This window comes from Buceros rhinoceros, unplaced genomic scaffold (assembly GCF_000710305.1).
Source record: "Buceros rhinoceros silvestris isolate BGI_N320 unplaced genomic scaffold, ASM71030v1 scaffold3622, whole genome shotgun sequence".
Classification (NCBI taxonomy): domain Eukaryota; kingdom Metazoa; phylum Chordata; class Aves; order Bucerotiformes; family Bucerotidae; genus Buceros; species Buceros rhinoceros.
This window is the reverse complement of record NW_010398158.1, coordinates 37,016-54,581: the sequence shown is the minus strand read 5'-3', so window position 1 is coordinate 54,581 and position 17,566 is coordinate 37,016.

Below are 17,566 nucleotides of genomic sequence, written 5' to 3'. Positions count from 1 at the left end.
GTAGGACTGAGCAAAAGTCAATGGTAAAAAACAACAAAAATTATTGAAGCTGAAGAAGGCCTGACTGTTGTACAAGAAGAGCCGGATCCACTTCATGATATGTCACACTCCAAATGTTGACAGCAAGCCCTCTGAGTAGCTGCCAGCCCATTTTACCCAGAAGGACATCAGAGAAGGAAGGCCTTTCCACCATATACATGAGGGCTACCATTGTGTTTCAGCCACAGTTTTTACAGCAGGGAGTCACCGTTTTTGATAACACCATGTTTCCCATGATCACAGGCAGCCCTGTGACTGGCTGGAGGGACTAGACATCAGTTTACCTGGAACAGGAAGCTCCTGACTGCATACACAGAGGCTGCAATTTCCCATGATATTATTCTCCACCTGTTTTCACATTACTTTGAGATTAATTTATTGCTAATTTTTGAACATGTGATACCCACAGGAGCACAGAGCACCCCCTGAATGGTTGCCTATTTGCTCTGGAACAGGAATTGATCATAGATATAAATATGTATGTATAGATGTCAGAAATCTACATGTGACTGACTGAGGAGGGAGAAGGCAGAAGAGCGCCATGATGTCCTCTGGCTCCTGCCTGGGTTTGCAGCAGGCAAAGAAAGCAGAACACGTATAGGAAGGTGTTTGAAGGAAAAATGGAAAAGCCTGGAAAACCCTGACCAGCAACCAAATCTCTAGTTCAGTTTCTTACGTGTGATTAGTAGTGGCTCCTCTCCAGCGCTCACAGTAGGAGAAAGGGGGCATAAATGAGCCCAACAAGTCCTGGACATGCCTCTGGAAGGGCATTTGGAAGGGTCACGGTGGGTAGAGCAAGCAGATTCCTCATGTGGTGAAACTGTGCTGGCAGAAGTATTGTCTGGGAAAAGGACAGCAGCCTGCCCTTTCAGGGATGCTCAGGGTTCCCAAGACCTGTCCCACACCTTCAGGAAGGTGGTGGGCATCTGGGTGCTGCTGCCTTACATCCTGCAGAACCACCTCAGTGGCTGAAGCACCTCCTTATGCTGGACCCTCTCTGGACCTCCTGAGACTTGTGAGACCATTGCCTAAAGCTGATGGGAAAAGCTACTATTTCCTTCCCATTTTGGCCCCTGAATATCTGTCTCTGTGTCTGCCTGGCAGGAGCAAATGTCACAGCTACCAAGTACTTCTCTGTGGCCTGGGATAGTGTCCCTCCTTCAAGGGCTTGCTCTGATCCTGACTTGACAGTCTGAAACTGGACAACACACGCACAAACCTCTACATTGAAACCTCCCTTCCCACACAGCCCTCTCCTCACTTCTCATTGACAAGTTAAATAGATTAATCTCTATTATTCACCTAGTGAAACTTCTATCTCTACAAAATTGTTGTCTACACACGACCTGGCTGTGTGGGATTTCTTTTTCCAGTCAATCTCACCTTGGCACTCTAAAGCATATTTCAATACTTTGGCCTATCTTTCTTCCTTTTTTTATTCTTTTCAAACTCTGATGTTTATGCATTGTCTTGAATTGTAAGTAATAGAATGTCATACATAATTTTCAGACCAAACGGTTGAGTGGTCTTCAGTGAAAATATCCATTGGTGATGTCCTGGAAACACCTTCCAATAATATAAGGCAGAAAATACCTAATTTTAATGCAGATCATGGCTGGCTTCTGAGATGGACGAGGATGACATGGTTGGTTGTAATAAATTTGATCATGATCAAGGTTTCTCCCTGTCCTGAGACTTATTTCAATGAAGACTGTCCTCTGCCACAGATAACACTGCTATAGTTTCTCTACTAAGCTTCCCTACAGTCCTCCCCCATTAAGACATCCAAAGGTTTCATTAGCCTTTTGACCACATTTCAGCAGCTGAGTAGGTAATTTTGATCCTTGAACCACCAACCAGAAACCTAGTGTCCTGGTTTGAGCTAAAACTTCCTTGTTTTGGGAAATGGACAAATAGAATTATTCCATGCAGTACAATAATTCGGCATTTAATTGGTTAAGGGGGTCAGGTGAACGTAATGTTGCGTCGGGAGCCTTTGAAAGCAGCAGGCCGGGGGTGGATCTCTCTCTTGGCCTCCGGACAGCTTCATGAAGGGAGCCCTCCTGCGACTCTGGTGGCCCGACTAGGCCCCACTAGGCCCGACTAGGCCCGAGACCTGAGGGCCTATACCTGCAGAGATCGCTGAGGATCACAGACTGTGAACTATTCCTGCCATGAGTCTCGTCTGAAAAATCGGGTGAAATATTCGGACTTCCAGCTGTTTCGTGCAGGGAGTATTTTCCTGCAGTTTACTTGCTGCGCAGGGGTTTCTCCCCCCCGTCTCACCGCGGGAAGGATTTTGCTTTCTCCGCCCGAGAGCAGCTACCAAGGCCTTCACTCCCACTCTGCTGCTGGGTGCCTGCCAAGAGCACTGACCTTGAACAGAACTGCCAAGAACTCTGGTTATCTAAGTCCTCTCTTCGTTTTTTTTCCCTTTTTTCTCGGTTTGTGCATATGCACAGTAGCATATAGTTGTGTGGATTTATTGCTTATTAAAAGTTTGTTTCAGTTTTCCCAAACGCAGACCGAGGTGTGAATTTCTTCTTTCCCCTTAAACTCCTTCTGTCTCTAGCAAGACAGACGGAATCGTTAAGGAACTCGAGGAGTTATTATAGTTATTATTGCCTTGGTCCCTCGACCCTTAACACCTAGTAACTGCACTACAGTCAATTATAGATGAAGTATGAAAAAGGAAATGCGTAAATAGAAGACAATTCATTAATAAACAGTTTTGGTACACTAAGAGTGACATTTGTCAGAACAACTGCTTACAGTGATAGTCAAATTTACATCGCAATAAAAGTTCAGAATTCAGTTTTTCTGAGAGGCTGGACTGTTTTTTTAATAGTCATTTCTTTGGTATTAATTTCCATAGTATTCAGGCACTTCAGAGGAAGAAGTGCATGTGCTTGAGATTGTTTGAAGTGTCTCAAGATACTTACAATACATTTATTCATTTTCACACCATACAGCATAGGACATTTTTGTTTAAATGAATGACAGAGAAAAACCTACGCAGCCTCAGTCTGAAATTCATTTACATCTAAATAGCTGTCTACCAATTCCCCCACATAAATGGCTTTTTTGCAAATAAATATTATTGTGTTCACAGGTTGTGTAAGCCTAAATAAACAGTGCTAGATTTAACTTCTTATTTAAAGGTTTCACCCTCCTTTTTCTTTTCCAGTCTGTAGTTAACAGGATGAAAGAAATGTGGTGTGATGGTGTCGACCTCTTTAGCACCCAGAAGGAACAAAAGCAGGTTTCATCTGTGCTATTTAGAAGAGCCTTGTTACCACAGATCCTCACACTTTTTATTGTACTGTTTCTCACAGTGCTTCTGAGTTAAGGAAATGGCATTATTTTCATTTCACACATGAAGCAGTTTGCTAAATATATAGGTTTGCAACCTGCTGGTCCCAATTCCACAAACAAATGAATAATAGACAGGACTAGAAGCCTGGTTCTGGAAGTACTATTCACACAATGACTTGGGTGACAAGATCCTTATATAATAAATAGAAAACTTTTTTGCATCTGAGCTGTTCTTCACGATAGCATGGGCTAGTCTACAAGAAAATCCTGTGCCTTAAACTCTATTCCTCAAGGATGAAGGTCACCCCGTGAAAATGGAACGCCGGAACTGGAAGCCTTTTCTGTGCCCAAATCACGAGCTTTCGCCAATCTCGGTCAAGTGCCCTAAATCTTTCCTGAGGTATAGGAGATGCCACAGAATAACATGGCTCATCCCGGCTTTCACACAGGCATCCCTTACACCCTGTATTGTGTCTGTCATCGACGTGGGTTTCCTGGGTACTGAATTTAGCTCTAGTTGTCTTGATTTATATGAGGTGAGAGAAGAAGGTATTTCTAAGACATGTTGTTCCAAGGTGAATGTCTAGGGTTTGATTCAGTTGCTCATACGTATATATATAATGTCATTTGAGACCCCCTGGGTTATTCAGGATTTTCTTGAGTCTGCCAGACATGACACAGGTTCTCCTAGAGACCTGTGACCATCTGGAGGCAGTGGGAGGCAAGGCCCGCATTGGCTAAGGATTTTTACATGTGAGCAAAGAAATTTTATGCTATGCCTGAGCAAAAGATTAACAGCTCTAAAAAAGGTTTATTCTTACATATTTTCATTCATTACAAAGGGTATTAAATATCTAGATTAGATTTAGCCACCTGAAACTGAGATCGATCCCACCCTGGGTATGAGAGTTTTTATTACAGAGTCAGGCTAATGGTAACATTTCTAAAAAAGTATCAGATAACCCCTTCTGCAAATGTTTTCTGTTCTGCGAATACTGAAGCAAGTAGATGTTTTATAAGACAAGCTCAATATTTAGTGCTATGAAAAAACCCAAGTGTTTAAAATTAACAAAAACCTGTTGAGGCTTACCATTAAGAAATATATTTAATATTGCTATATCATTAACTGCGATGTGCTACTAGATGTGATATGTATCTTTGGTACAATTACTGTTCTTTATCTGTTTATATATTAAAACAACATGATTGTAAAGGGTGTGACTAAATCTGTAATAACATATGTAACATTTTAAAAAGTTAATACTTATTAATATGCAAAACACTTCAATAATTTAAATGCTCTGTGACAGGGCTAGAATAAATATTTCTAGTCTTAATGCATCGTTTAAACAAGGGTGTTACAATAGGAAAGAAAAACACCTTTCAGTATAGCACTTCGTCTGAAAAATTGGCTCTGTAATATACAGAATAATGAGATTACTCTATTGACTAACAAATCTGAAGTTATTAAAGAGAACGGAGGACCACTCTCAGCATGGTTACAACACTTGACTTCCAGGAACATTCTTGCTGAAATTCACTCGGGTTGTTTTGAAAAATGTTTGTAAAGTGCTGAAACACTTAGAATTTTTGTGGGTTTGTGTGGAAAGTAATCCCTGTGTCTTTGAGAATAATTTTTCAGATTGATTTTGACATTAATGGCAGTGTTTGGTTTATATTTACTTAATCATTAATAGGGTGTAAGATTAAGGACAACAGTGAAAATGTTCCACATGGCTCTAACCGTCTACCTCAAGTTTGATTTGAAGAACTTAAGCAGAAGGATAGGAGCTCTGGTTATCTCTGTTGACTCAGCCAAGAAGCATAAGATTGATGCTGCTACCTACGTATCAGCTGGCAGAAACCCTTCCTCACCTTCATCTGTCAGGTTAATGTCATGTAGCAAATGGGCAAATAGTAATGAGAAAAGGAATTCACTCCCTCCAGGGAAATGCACGAAAACTACTTTTATTAATCCTTGAAGGTCACTACTTAAACAGTGTTACTCTCTTCCACAGAGGGTCACAACTCCTATACTGTTTATCCCAGTGGACTGTCAAACTAAGTGTCGTGGCCTCCTCCTGTTATGAGAAGGAGGAAAACAAAAATAGAAAACAGCCCTGCTGTTTTCTAAACAGGTGAAGAGTTACACTGGAGCTGGAGAACAGGCACAGTGGGGACACCCTTTGGGCAGGTGAGCATTAGTGGGATGAATTAAAGCAGCCAGTTGCTTCCAGTGAGTCACACTGAACCAGTGTTTAAGCAGCAACATCCACTGTCTGTCTCATACAACCTCTGTAGCAATTATGACCAGAGAGAAGTGCAGCCCTGCTCTCTATTATGCCAGTATCAGTGGCCGCATCCCTTTTGTGAACAGAGGTCAGCCTCTGTCAAAAGGCTGTTGGATGGTGTGTGAAAGAAGTATGAAAAGCCGTTCCAGCTTTTCACGTGGTTCTTCCAGCTCTGAGTTACTCTTTACATTGTGCCAAGTACAGGATGAAATACAAGTCAAAAAGGGAGGATAGCTTACCTCTCACTATAGACCATATAGATGTGAGAACCTGCATGCTCTGTGGCTGTGCACGTGAATCACTTTGCCTCCATTCTTCACCAGCAAGTGTTTTTTGTATGTGACAGCACACAGACATACCCTGTTATCCATTGAGAATATGTTCCTGGAAAGTGTGATGGTTAGTTATGGAACAGGAGGGGAGACCATATGTAGGGATTTGAGAAATACACACAATTTAACCACACAGGGACAGCATGTCAGTATGTTGTGGCAATAAGGTCTTCCCCCTCATTCCTCATCCCACTACTCAAGGAAGCGAGATCTCTATAGCACGAGTGAAGAATAAAGACAAGAAGGATGCTGCTGCATAGCCACACACAAGGTTCTCAGTATATTTCTGCTAGGGTTTGTGCGAAATTGTCAACGGTTTGGGCTGGGCTGGCCACTAGATAAATGACAGATGCTCTCTATTACCCTCTGTCCTGGTTTAAGTTAGAACAGAACTAATTCTCTTCAGTGATTTTACTTTTCAGCTCAGTCTCTGCTAAGTGGCTGCACTCTCTGAAGTTAACGGCATATTTTTGCAGTGTCTGATTCTAGGAGTGATAATGCTTGATGTTTACAGGTACTGGTACGCAGAAAGGCTCTCGATTATACTTTGTACTTTGCAGACCAAGGTCACTGCTAAATCCTGTGTATCGCGGTGAGGGTGCAGTAAGCTCGAGGCTGCACCTGCAAGGAGGAGCAGGCAGGACTGGCAACCCTAAACTGACCAACAAGGTGTTCCATCCCACAGATGTCATATTCAGTATAAAGCTGAGGGTCTTGTCCCCTCTTGCTCTATTCTTCAGTGGCTGACTTCTGAGGAGGACTCTGTTCATTCTGCTTTCAATCCCAGGCCACGCACCCATTAATCCATTTCCAGAAACCAGCTCCTGCATCCCGTTCCCACCTGCTGCTGAGCACCATCCTCAGCCTTCCCCAGCGCCTTCAACAACATCAGTGGTGACAGTGATGTGATTGCCATCAGGGAGGTTGGATTTGGTATTGGTATTGTATATATTTGTATATATTTCCTTTTATATTATTATTGTCATTAAAGTAGTTTTAGTTTTCTTTTCCAATCTGTAGGTCTCTCTCCTTTCCTTCTTTTCTTTTTCCCCTCTTTGGGAAAGGTGGGGAGGTGGGGAGGGGGTTATAGAGAGCCTCTGTCATTCGTCTAACCCTTGACACCCTCCCCGCTCCCTCCCCACGGGGGACACGAAAAAGAAATAAGGGAGAGACACTTACAGATTAGAAAAGAAAACTAAAACAGCTTTAATGAAAATACTGACAATAAAATGAAATCTATAAAAATATGTACAAAGCCAATACCAAACCAAACTTTGCCATCAGGGAGGTTGGATTTGGTATTGGTATTGTATATATTTGTATATATTTCCTTTTATATTATTATTGTCATTAAAGTAGTTTTAGTTTTCTTTTCCAATCTGTAGGTCTCTCTCCTTTCCTTCTTTTCTTTTTCCCCTCTTTGGGAAAGGTGGGGAGGTGGGGAGGGGGTTATAGAGAGCCTCTGTCATTCGTCTAACCCTTGACACCCTCCCCGCTCCCTCCCCAAGGGGGAAAAGAAAAAGAAATAAGGGAGAGACACTTACAGATTAGAAAAGAAAACTAAAACAGCTTTAATGAAAATACTGACAATAAAATGAAATCTATAAAAATATGTACAAAGCCAATACCAAACCAAACTCTCCTGATGGCAACAACATCACTGTCACCACTGTTGCTATGGGCAGACACTGCAGAATGCTTAGACTGGATTAAGAGACAGACGGGAACAGGATGCAGCAGCTGGATTCCAGACCTGTATTCAGGAATGCACAGGTTGGTCTCAAAGGCAGAACAGAAATAGTCCTCCTCGGACGACAGTGATTGAAGAAGAGGAAGAGTGAGCCTGACCCTCATGATCCCTCAGCTTTATACTGAATATGATGTCTATAGGATGGAACACCTTGTTGGCCAGTTTAGGGTCACCTGTCCTGTCTGATTGACCCTGCAGGTGCAGCCTCAAACTTACTGCACCTCACCGTGGCACACAGGATTTAGCAGTGACCTTGGTCTGCACAGGAGCAAGTATCAGCAAGAGCCTTTCTGTACACCAGTCCCTGGTAGTAACTATAAATATCAAGCGTTATCCCTTCTAGAGCCAGACACTGTCTGCAAAAATATGCCATTAACTTGAGAAAGTGCAGTTAGTTAGAGGAGACTGAGCTGAAAAGTAAAATCACTGAAGAGAATGAGTTCTGTTCTAACTCAATCCACGACAGATACACAAACAACATCTCAGTGAAATATTTGGAATACTACATTGTAGCCTCCTGTATCTGTATTTTCAGCAGTTATTTTAACACAAACAAGTATTTGGCAGGAGCACCAGTAACACTGGGTGGCTCAGGGTAGTCTTGATGAAAGGAAAAGTGGTTTATGACAACATTTGGCAGAGCACAATATGAAAAGATTGATGATGGACCTCCAAAATGACAGTAGAAAAATGACAGACACCGTGGAATTGTTCCCCTGAGGTCTGATACGTACTTAGCCATGCTGTATAACACACAGCACCTCACCCTACTTGAGTGTTCTTCATGTAGAATTGCTCATTGCAAGTCTAGTAGCAGTAACATTAAAAGCACAAGGCTGTGCATTTTTTCCAGAATTACAATTATCTCCAGTCCCACATCATCTTGTTTTCCTACTTATTATTGTCTTTTGATCCTCACCCTGTTTAGAAAGGCTCGATGTAATTTAGAACTGAACTGGAAAGGGAATTGGGACACTTGGTTGCTGTGTTACAGGGAGCTGATCAAGGCTTTTGGGGACCACTGTCCTATATACCTCTTTATATAGGTACATTTATATAGGTACGAAACTGCTGCATGTCATGATGAAATCTAGAAATATGTGAGATGATTGTTTCCTTCAGATGGCTTGATTAAGGAAAGCTGAGAGCTCCCTGCACAGTAGAGTGTGTTATCTCACACACAGCTTCACGCTACTGTGCTAGAGGAAGGAGGCTCCTTGTACTTATGCTAATGCCAGCAGCCTGTGCTGTGATACTGCAGGAGCACAATGTGCACAATATAATATAGCAGATAGTGTCTACGTATTTCTATTGGTATTTTCCTTTAGTCCTAGAAAGAACTGGGACATTCACACATTCAGTTCTGTTTCGGTAAGTTTCTCCGTGAAAGTACAAAATTAATAATTTACTCAAAAGATCTTCATATGATCATCAGTTTCAATCTAGTTTTGTTCCACATGTGCAGAACTAATGAGTTCAATGCCTCTATTAAGCAAATGAGTGTACTCACATAACACAGATCAAGTAGCAACCGTTGGGCCAAAGGCTAGAAACGTGCTCACTAACTCAGCCCCTTAATCTTCCTCTAAAATTCTGTGTTCACCTATCCATACAGTCTCCAACTTGTGAACTGTTGGTATTGTACATGGCCAAAGGGAAGGAAACTTACATGAGTAACCTTGCAAAGAATCCATTTTTTCACCCTTACGGATCTAACTTCACATTAGTTGCAAAACACAAGCAGATAGAGGTAATTTTGTTTGTATATGTGACATAAAATGAGGTTAAAAATACATACCTGTTGTCCACCAGTTGCCGAAATTATTGCAGTTATGCCTTCGGAAGATTTGCTACACATTACATTACAAGAAGTGTTAGAAATGTCATTAATTTGTCAGGGGTTTTTGTTTGTTGCTTTTTTGTTTATTTGTATTTTCATACATGGAATTATCTTCCTGTGTTTGTGGACACAGGTGTAACGTCCCTTCCCGGCTTGGCCAGACTCAGGTAGGGGATCTTTTGAATTCTCTGTGCGGTAGGAAGCAATGGCACCAACGCTCAGTGTCTATCAGCGTAAAGAAACTTTCACTCAGAGAAGCTTTAACATGTGATTATAAATTTTGAGAGAGAATATAATATGGGAAATGGAAAAAGGGAAAGAAAAGGAGAGAAAGGAAGAGGAATAGATTAGTCCATCTGGCTTGGTTGGGTGAGTATAATTAGTGCTGCCTCCCTCGGTCGGATTGCCATCTAAGAGAGAAAAAGAGAAAGAGAAAGAGAAAGAGAAAGAGAAAGAGAAAGAGAAAGAGAAAGAGAAAGAGAATTGTCTTCAGTTCCTGCCCTTCTGGACACCTGTCCCTATAGGACTGGCTGGTTACCCTAGTTGCTAGAGGTCAGGAGCCGTCTATCACCCCAGATCCAATTTTAGGAGTGGTTGAGATATTGCTCAGGCAGGGACAGTCTCCAGAGGTTCTGTTGTCAGGTAACTAAGGGCTCGGCCCTTACAACAGGTGAATCACACCATAGGTTCTCTGTTACAGTAAACCTGTTAATCACCCATTTCAATGTCCAAAGTTAACACTTTTTGCCTATTGCAGCCTGGATTTGTGTAGAAATATAGCACACGTATTGCTTACTAAAAGCAGCTAGGGATTTTCCTTTGTGCAACATAATATGGAAACAGTATAATTTACCAAGCTGCAAGGGGAAAATAAGACTGGAATGGTATCAGATGCTTCTTTTAGGAAGTTGCATAATATACATTTTAAAATTATTATTTGATGAAACTGGAGCAGCAATATACCTTAAAAAAATTCGTTGACATAAATGACATGTTCACACTGGGACATAAAATATCCATTTCTCCAGATAGTGCTGAGAGGTCTCACTAGGAGACCATAATCTGATTCCTGACGTGGCTTATGTGCTATGTATAAAAAAAGGAATTGTTCAGAGAATGAACACTAGCAGCAATGCCAAAGCAGATAGCTTGTATGTTGGTTATAGTTATATCATTGTTCATGATTTATCTAGTTGAATATTTGCAGAAGAGGTAACTGGTGAAAAATTTCCTTTTATAGAACCATAGAAATGTTGATTAGAATGTGGGTGTTTTTGGAGGTCAACCAGCTCAACCTCGTGCTTGAAGGGAGACTACCATCAACACTAGGTCAGCCTCTGTCCAGCCAGGTCTTGAAAGCCTCTATGGAGGAAGCTGCCTCAGCCCTTCCAGGCAGCCCCTTTCTTGAAGCATGGCATTGTAGAAAAGCTGTTCCACATCTCTTACTGAACCTCCCAAGGTGAAATACATACTCCCTGCTGTGTTGTAGCAATACTGAGAAGACATTGAGAGTTTGGCTCCGATGTCTCTGTCAATCAAATATTTGTAGTTTGCAACTAGAACATCCTTTAGCCTCAGCACCAAATGAGCTCCGTTCCCTCAGCTTCTCATAGTTCACCTGCCCTGGGCCCCTGATCCCCTCTAGTTTCTCAGTATCCCCTGTGACCTCGCGGATGGGAAGGTCATGCCAAAACCGGGATATTTATTATTGCTCCGTACTCACCAGTGCTGAGCACGGGGCAGTAATACACTCCTTTGATCTGCAGGACACAGCCACAGCATAGCGCATTATAGAGCTGCATGATCTGTGATGAGAACACATTGTTACCTTACATTCAGCCTGGTAATTGCAGCACTCTTCACTGGCGTTGCACGCGCTCTGCTAGCTGGTTACCACTCTGTATTGATGCACGGGGTTTGTCTGTTCTCCTACGGAGTGTTGTGTTTTTCTTACTGAACACCATGAGGTTTCTGCCTGTTTAATCCTCAGCGTAAGGGCTGGCAGGGGACCATTGAATGGTTTATAGTTCACTGGATTTGAAAGATGTTCAGAGATCTGTTGTCAGTTGAAGTGTCAATGTGTACTAATGAGAGCATACACATAGTATGAATTCTGTGAGTCTTTGATTCTCAGTTAGATCCTTGGTATAATTAATTAACAAGCTTTACAGTTTTCATTTACATTTCATCTAGCATGGGCACTAGAAAGTAGAGGAGTCAATGGGAATTTAGCATTTAACTCGTATAGTTGTCATTGTTTTCACGGGACAGTTCTATCAAAAAAATGTTGGTTGAAACATTTGACCTAACATTTGACCAAGTTTTTTCTGGTAGAAAATGCATGAGTATCCTTAAAACAACAGTATTCTATAGTAAAAAATATTGGAGACAGAATGTCTTGGGCTTATGGAGAGTTAAGCTTTTGGCTGAGTATGAACTTTGTCAATTCAGTTTCCACTGGGTTCTGTATTGCCTTGTCCAACAGTTACGTGTATTCAAATCTAGTATTTTATGATAAAATATAATCTTTCGTTAATGTGTTAATGGTTACTTTCTCCGAGGATGTCTTATGGATGAACAGCCTTCACTCCTGTGTGTCTTAGGGTCTGCTCCTTCATGTACTTCAGGTGACACTGAACTGTATAGGCTTCTATGATGTTTTCCTTCCTGTTCATTACCCGCAAAGGACTGTGGTACCAGGGCTGGCACAGGCTGCGGTGCCCTCACTGCTGTGAAGATACTTAGCAGCAATGGCTCTGCCTTACCCGACTCAAGCAGTGCTATTTAGGTGTGGAAGGGAAAAAATGGATGTTAGAGATGAGTCGTGTTTTAGACCCAGCTGACAACTAGGCACCCCACAGCCATTTTATCACTGCAGTAGGAGAAAATACAACAAACAACTTGCAGATCGAGACAAGGGACAGAGAGGGCCCACTCAACGACTTTGATCATGGGCAAAAGACAGGCTTGACTTGGGGAAATAATATAAATTTAATTTAAAGAAGAAAATCACTACCAAATCAACAATCCAATCAGAGTAGGACAGTGAGAGAAACAACAGAATCCCTTTCTTCCTGGGTCCAGCTGTACTACGTCCTCACTGCCAGACTGGGGGGTGGGGTGTGGTTTGGACGAGAATGAGGGGATCACAGTCAGTTCCAGTTCGCTCCATGCTACTTCTATCACTTGCTCTTCTTCAAGAGAAATACTCCTCACAGTTCTACCTGGTGGCAACGTGGCGTCCCTCCCACAGTGCACAGGATCCAGTCCTCCATGAACTTCTCCACCAGGCTGGGGACCTCCCACAGACAGCAGTTCTCCCAGTGACAAACTGCCCCAGCACAAATCTTCCTTAGAGTCAGAGCCTTTTTCTGGATCAACTGCCTGCTCCATCACGGGTCTCTCCACGACTCTGCTCCAGTGTGATCTTCTTCACAAACTGCAACTGACCTTTCCTCCACTGGTGATCTCTGAGAACTGCAAGGATTTAGCCTGCCACCTCACCACAAGCCAAAGGTAAATGGCTTCTCTGGCGTGTCTTCCCAACATTTTCTTCGCTGACCTGGATGACCACGTTTGCCTTCTGCATGGTTGACTCTCCCTCTCTCCTACCACCTCCAAAACAAAAGAGAGGTCCCAAAACAAACACCCTTGCCAAACCAGTTTATCCTCTTAAATATGTTTATTTGCAAAGGTGCTGATTGGCTCAGCCTTGGCCAGAGGTGAGACCTGACTAGAGCCAGTGGGGAGCTTTTTTCAAAGCTTCTTTCAGGGACCACGCCAGCAGCCCCATCCCCTCTGCCAAAATTGCACCAAATAAAAGCCAGCAGCCCCATCCCCCACTACCAAACCCATGACAATTACTAACCCAACACAAGCGGACGGAACACACAGGATAGCAAGGGCTCCTTCTTTTTTTTTTTTTTTGGTTGGTCTGATGGATCTTTTGATCCTGTATGACAGCTATGGGAAGCCAGAAAACTTATCTGCACCTTACCAAAGGGTACCTTTTCACTTCTACTATGATCCATGATGCTGTTAGATAAGACTTGCTCTATAAGAAAAAATACAAGTTCTGACAAGATGGAATCTACAGCTGCTATATTATTTAAAAGTGTCTATGCAGTGCATTGGTTGCACAAAACTAGAGGATGAGCTAATGCAACTCCCATTAGCCCAGATTTTACTTACATGGCCGGTTCTGTTGGAGTCAGGAGGAACATATAATAAATGATAATAAAAATAAGCAAACATGCAAATGAATAAATGAAAAACCCTACTGGCATGCACTGCTGCTTGTGAAACCTTAGCACATATCAACTATTCCACATTGTTAATGTAGATGCCTTCCATTTATAAGCCAACTTTAAAAATATGAGGTTCTTTTACTGTGGCTATTAACTGACAGTGATTTTCTAGTATCAGTCAGTAGGCAAATGTCTATTCTGTTTATTCCTTACTTTCTGGACAGTTCCCTGATGTTCAGCTTTGCTCATTTTCCATTTCACAGACTGAGTTTATTTGAACTGAAACTGTCAAACTGTAATTCAGTTCTTAACTAGATTTGTGGTTGTAAGACAGAGGGTAACATAAAAAGGAGAACTTATTGGCATGATTCATCATCATACTTTATTGCACACTAAAGCCTACTGGGCAGGAAATATTATTAAATTGGAAGATGTATCAGAGCCTTCTGAAATTGGCCGGATAAGCACCTTAAATCTCTGAAAGGGCTGATGTGCTCAAGTCTCGTTCAGTCCACCAGAATGGTTGCATATAGATGGTGTTCCAGGTTGAGCCCTACAAGGGAGAAGAGCTGGCATTGTGTTCACACCGTGACAATGGCATGCATTAAAGACTAACTGAAAAGGGCAGGTAGTCATGGCAACAATTATGCTTACCTGTTATCCTGGGGAAGGGGGCATAACCACATCTACTTCGTTACTGTGTGTCAAATGTTGTCAGCTGCTGTTGCGCAAGTCCGGTATCTATGTTTATTTTTGACTAGACAGGTTAGTTCTAGTAACCATTTACACCAAAACACAAATGGGAATAAAACATGAGTTGCATGTCAAACTAGTAAGTGAAAACAATAGAATTTCCAAAAGGAAAAGTGGAAGTTTAATGAAATACTATGGAAGTGGGAGTGGGTCAAGAATGGCAATTCTGTGGTCGTGAATGCACAGAGATAGGAATTAAATTTCATTCAAAGAGGATAAACCAAGAGATGCACTTACTTAACAATAAGTGCCTGTCAAAGAAATACTTGTAAAAATGCAGAGTGTATTTTTACCAGGAAATTTCATTGTGTAAGCAGATCCAAAGAGCTAGCTTTCAACATACCCAAAAAGCTGGGTTTGGGAAAGTTTTGAAACAAAATTTGATTAAAATTTTTAAATTATGAAGTCTTTACATTCAAGCAGTTTATGCAAAAGACATCACTTATTTCTGGATTTCTCTGAATTTTGTAGAATATTCTTCCCACTTCTGTTAGCCCCATGGATAAACCTCATGCTCAAATCTTATAATTCACTGTCTGTTCATTCTCGCTATTGAAAAAAAGACTCTCTTGAAATTCCATTCAAGAACACCTTATCAGGAAAGTAACATACTGTACCTCTTAGGCAAATTGTCAGATACCTGTTTCTATTTTGTTAAGCTCTCAACTTCCATAAGAAAATACAACAACCAATATATGCACACAATACTTGCGTTTTCTGATAATGTGTGTTTATTCGTACCCAGAAATACAAATGTTGGAATCAAAATACGAATATAAATAGTATTCTAGACGCACAGCCCTACTCCTTAACACAAAGTAAACTGGGATGGATGTGGTTGATAAGGGAAAGTTGTTGTCTGAGAACCTGGGGAGATGAAGCACACGGGTGTTTGAGTTTTCTGGTTAGGTCAGCCTGGGGGATCACTAGGATGGCTATCTAACTTAGAATGATATACTGGTACTAGTGCTACCTGTATTATTCAAGGCACATTGGGCACATAATTGTACTTTCATTTCACTATGACATCACAAGCTGCACTGCTAGCAAAGAAATCACACACCCCTAAAAAAACTTAGGAAGGAAAGTTAATTAGAAATCTAAAATTTTATTTGTGTTCTATAAGAAAGTTCAATTTGGCACATAGTAGGCAGTTTTCATGTGATTCCTAAAATCGCACTCAATTAAAATTAAAAATAAATCCGTATGTTGTCATGTTGGGAAAATGTTTTGAGTGCAGTATACCGAGGATTCACAAAAGGATTATATGAGGTGTTAGAGGACTGCCTGTGATTGATAGCCACAGACGGGGTCATTCCCCCCAGCCTAGTGTTCCTACCTGTGACAGCCACATGTTGGCCCATGATTTATGGTTGGTATTGCACGTGGGCATGGATGACACAGGACTCCTTAATGACCACAAAAAAGAGTAAGGGGGACTGATGCTGTAATCTCTCTGCACAAGGTTTCCTACTGTTGCTCAGATGAGTGTTGTTTTGTGGAAGATTATTCTGAAATTTTGTTCCCTTTGGAGCACTCTGTCTGGCAGTGCCATAATTCCCTGATCTGCCTTTGTAATACTTTCAAACACAATTATTTTACCAGCTTTCCATAAGTTCAACAACAGTTTATCTTTTAAAGATCCCATGTGGTCTGTAAGTATGGAATGGACTCTGTAGCATGCTCTGTTCTGCATTCGTCAGCAGGTTTTTTTGAAAATATGTCTTCGATATTGTTGTCTTTATACATTTTCTATTGATGTGCAAATTAGAAATTTTGGCATTTACCTGTTTTAGGCCTCACTTTAAGTATGCAAATCACAAATCTCACTTTAAGTACTTAAGTTACAAATCTGCTCTCCACAAGGTTTGAAGCCAGTCAATGAATAGTCGAACCCTCCAGAATATGATCCAGAGCGCTTCCTGTATGCTTGCACAAATATTTTAACTTAAAACCTCACTTCTGTTCTTGATTGATGAGGTAGTTTTTGACTCAGACCTTTTCTTTAAAACTTGTGATCATAACACAATCTCAATAACAAGCTGTCACCAGCTTTAATTGGGATTATTTCATGCTATGTATTTTATAATACATCATGTCAGTACAGCTTCATCTCCCAAGCGCTACCAGAGGCTGCAAGAAGATAAAGAGACTTTAGAAGAGTATTAAAAGCTGTATTAAACACTAAAGGGAGCACCTGTATTCCCCTATAAGAAGTTCTACAGGCTGACTTAGGCCTCAAAGTAAAGCTGAGTTATGCGAGTGCTTCCATGACACCAAAGAGGCTATTGTGGCTGCTCCGGCTGGTGTCATTTGTTGCCTAGATGAGAGAATACCTAACAAATAAATGATTATGAGTGTCTGGTTTGCCTGGTGTAGTTCTTGAGAAATTCTACCTCCAGAAATATGAATAAACATAACCACATATCTTCTGCTGTCTTACTTTGCCCTTCATAAATCACAAGGGATTAGAAGATCAAAATGCATATTATGATAGAAAGTAGAGAATTCTCATGTGTCCAGCTCTGAGGCACTGAACTTCATGATGAACTTTACTGTCTAATTTCACATACATTCTAAGAAAACCCTTGAGGGTTTCATCAGCTTGAGGGCCCACAACAAAAGAGGAAAAATAAAATAATGTGAAGTTCGTAGAAAAGAATACATCATCACAGATCTTGGATATGGCCCTTGAGGAATGTCAATGGTCATTAACCAAGTGCTTAACATCAATCACAATCCGAAGTTATTTAAAGAAACACCTGCTAGGTAAATGGGATGATTAGAACAGTATTTATTCCTAGTTAAGGACTTAGTCCTAGGCAGCTTATAGGGTAACATACCTCTTTGAGTTATCCACCACAGGTACAGTGTACAAAAATTTACTGTTTAACTTGTCAAAGCAATGAAGTTCAAGCAGAGATTTTTTCTGCTAAAAAATCATTTCACTTTTGATATAAAATACAGTTTGGTTTTAGTATCTCAAACAGCGGCCTAAA